General features: G+C 42.1%; 1 pseudogene across 1 annotated transcript; it reads right to left on the bottom strand.

Moving 5' to 3' along the window:
* Positions 1-221: 221 nt before the first annotated feature.
* LOC113016214 (E3 SUMO-protein ligase ZBED1-like) lies at positions 222-2,898 on the bottom strand (annotated as a pseudogene). The gene is made up of 3 exons (XR_013905434.1): positions 1,574-2,898; positions 1,145-1,397; positions 222-970 (listed from the first exon to the last, which is right to left on the bottom strand). The product of XR_013905434.1 is annotated as an E3 SUMO-protein ligase ZBED1-like (transcript).
* Between the last annotated feature and the right edge of the window lie 800 nt (positions 2,899-3,698).

Genomic DNA, 3,698 nt, shown 5'->3' with positions numbered 1-3,698 from the left:
CTCAGGTGACTGTGTTGGAACTCTTATTGTGGCACTGAAACAAAAGCCAAGCATTATTACTGGAATTAGTGCTGTCAAGAGATTAAAAAAAATAGAGATTAATTAATTATGATTTTTAATTAATTGATCTAATTAATCTCTTTTTTAATCTCACCTAAAAATAGCTGAGGAAAGCCCTCAACTTATTGTGGCAGACCAAAAGACTGATATAACAAAGAAAGTGACTTTATAAAGTCATTTATTGTTTAACAAACGTTAAACAGATGCAACCATTTACATACTGTTGTATTCTTTTGTAAAATAAGTGGAAAAATAAATACAAATAAAATCAAATAAATTAAGTGCTGCAAGTTAGCACATCAGAGTTGCTCTTTTCTGAGCAATACAGCACTGAAATTCCTCTGCTTCAGAGAATGAAAAATAAAACTGACATTGCAGTGCTGCAAGTTAGCACATCAAAGTATTCTTCCATCACAAAAAAAAGTGCTGAACATCAAGCAATCTATTCTAGTAGGCTACAAATGACACAGCAGCTATGCTGACCACATGTGTCTCATTTCTTCTTCCTCAGCCAGTCGCTAAGACACACCAGCCTGGTAACATTTTCTGGAAGCAAGGCTGCCCTTTTCTTTTGCACTATGTGGCCTGCAAGGCTAAAGAGTCTCTCACAGGGTACAGAGGTAGCTGGGGAGGCCAGGTACTTTTGTGCTAGGACTGACAGCTTTTCATAGACTCCTGAGTGAGCATACCACCACTGCAGGGGACAGTCATCAATACTGATGCTGGGTTCTGCTCTGTAGCGCTGCAGCTCTCCAGACTCAATTCCATCTTCTGAGTCAGAGTCAGACCCCAGAAGGAGTTCGCTCCTCCTCTTCTTCTGAGCTGGTCCATCATCCTCTGTGGAGGGCTGGAGAATATCTGCTCTTCTGGGCTCTGCTGCCTGGAGCATATTCTCCAGAATGGTCCACACCTGAATGAATGAATGAATGAATGAATGAATGAATGAATGATTGTGATTAAAACTAAGTGCTTTTTATTTTATTTTATTTAATCTTGTAAAGAACTTTGTGTTCCATATAATAAATAAAAGTTTGATTTGATAATGAATTGGACTCATTAGTCCAGCTTAACCTTATTGTCCTACCTGTTCCCTCTTTTCTCTTGGAAGACATTTCAAATCCTTAAACCGTGGATCCAATGCTGTGGCCACCTCGAACCATATCTCGTTGCCATTAGCTCGTCGTGCTGCCAGATCCTTCTGGAAGGCATTCTTGAACTTCACCACGTAGGCAGGATCATCATCAGTAATGTCCATGACACGGTACAGATGGCGAAAAGCAGGCAGCACTACAGAGCAAGAGACGTAGGCCTCACCACCCAGCAGCTCTGTCACATACCTGCAGAGGTGGAGAGGTTTGCTAAATAAACCTAGCTGGATTCATTTAAATCAAAGTGTAACTGATTTCCAATTTAATTGTCCTTAAAAGTTCCTTGTTATGTTCATTAATTTTGATTTTACACATGTAACAGTAGTTTATATAATTAAAATGGGAAGGTGTTTATTTGAACTTACTTGCATGGTTCAAGCAGGAGCTCCAGCCTCTGCAGTTTCGCCCACTCAGCTTCGGTTGGCAAGACCAACCTGTGGTTCTGTTGGTCCAACGTAGCCTGGACAGCCTCTCGGTTACATAGGAGGCGTGAGACCATTGCGAGAGTCGAGTTCCACCTGGTGGGTACATCCTGTATAAGTTGATCGCTCTTCTTTCCGAGTGCTACTTGTTGTTGGTTAAGTTCTGTGGTACTCGCAGGGCTTTGTTTAAAATGACCAACAATCTTGCGGCACTTTGCCAGTACACCGACAAAACCACTGCTATCGAGACATACCGTGATGGTCCTCTGGAGAATGTGAGCATTGCAGGCGATGTGCTCATATGGAAGTGCTCTCATAGCAGCCAGCATGTTTGCTGCGCTGTCTGTGCCAATGGTGGATATCTTGTTTTCAATACCCCAGTCATTTGCTACCTTGAGGAACTGTTCGGCGCATTTATCAGCAAAGTGCCTGGTTTCTGTTCTCATGACGGTCAGTGCAAATGAGTTGAGGTTCCACTCACTATCAATAAAGTGTCCAGTCACCCCAAAATAGCTGTGGTTGCCAGCTGAGGTCCAGTGATCTCCGGTTATAGCAAATCTCAAGTTTGTTTTTCTTTTCGCCGTCGTACATTTTGCTGATTTTGGTCGTTACTGTAGTCCTGCACGGCGGCTTGTATGACGGGTCATTGGACGCAATTTGCAACACCTCTGTCAATCCTTCGTCCTCTACTATATTTATCGGCCTACAGTTCATCGCTATCCACTTGGCAATAACATTAGTCAGCCTGTCGGTCGCAGACTTGCTCATACGAGGGGTATTCTCTAGTTTTGTTTGGCGAAAAGCTTTGCTCTGGCTTGCTATATTGCTAACGTCTTCACTGCTAGCTGTTGCTGCACTCGCGGCTGGGTGCTTTGCGTTGAGGTGATAGGCCAAATTTGAGCTGCTTCGGTGGTAAGCAAACTCCTTCTTACACTCTAGGCAGACCACTTTACCTTTGTCAATGGTGCCGTCGGGGCGTTTATGAAATACAAATTTCCCGTTCATTGGGCCAACAACTCTCAGATGCGCCTCCATATCCACACTGTAAGCTAATCACCACTTCTCACCTTGACCTCACGACGTGACTCCACCCCCAACAAGTCAAGCACAAGGAGCCCAGCACATAAAAACGGATTTTATAACATAGCAACTCTCATACAAAATCAATGACGTCAAGAGATTAAAAATTAGATTAACGAGATTAAAAAACATAACGCGCTAAATAGCATTGTAATTAATTAATCGCAATTAACGCGATAATTTGACACCCCTAACTGGAATAACATTGTTTATAATATGGCTTATTAATTAATATGGCCACTAATTTTCCACAATTTCCCTTCACTGTCCTAGCCACTCGCCTAGCTTGGGAGTCTCTGCAACTAGTGCTCCGATTACCACTGGGACCACTGTTACCTTCACCCTCCACATCTTCTCCAGCTCTTGTCTGAGCCCTTGGAACTTCTCCGGCTTCTCGTGTTCCTTCTTCCTGATGTTGCTGTCATTCAGTATCACTACATCTATTGGTTTTTGTCCATCTGCATCTGGAAGTCCCACAGGACATTAGCTCGGTCATTCTCCACCACGATAGATCGATAGATAGATAGATAGATAGATAGATAGATAGATAGATAGATAGATAGATAGATAGATAGATAGATAGATAGATAGATAGATAGATAGATAGATAGATAGATAGATAGATAGATAGATAGATAGATAGATAGATAGATAGATAGATAGATAGATAGATAGATAGATAGATAGATAGATATGGGGAGATTGAAAATGGAGCACAGAATCACTGCTGAAGGTGTAAAAGCTGGTTTCACACTATGGTGCACAACAAATAGGCACTCTGGCAGTGGTGAGTTGTGCACCTGAACTGAGTGCTAACCAGAACACTCAACGCTTCAGTGAGAAAAGGGCTGGAAGTCACACTTAATCACAGTTTGCAGAGCTTCCCACCTTTACACTTTACAGTAAATTATGGTTCATAACTTATAATGGAGACCCCGGGGATTATAATCGCCTAAAAGACAAAGAAAAACACAAGCAGTTGCTCTAC

This window comes from Astatotilapia calliptera, chromosome 23 (genome assembly GCF_964374335.1).
Source record: "Astatotilapia calliptera chromosome 23, fAstCal68.1, whole genome shotgun sequence".
Taxonomy (NCBI): domain Eukaryota; kingdom Metazoa; phylum Chordata; class Actinopteri; order Cichliformes; family Cichlidae; genus Astatotilapia; species Astatotilapia calliptera.
The sequence above is the reverse complement of the archived record's forward strand: the minus strand, read 5'-3'. Positions and strand labels throughout refer to the sequence as shown.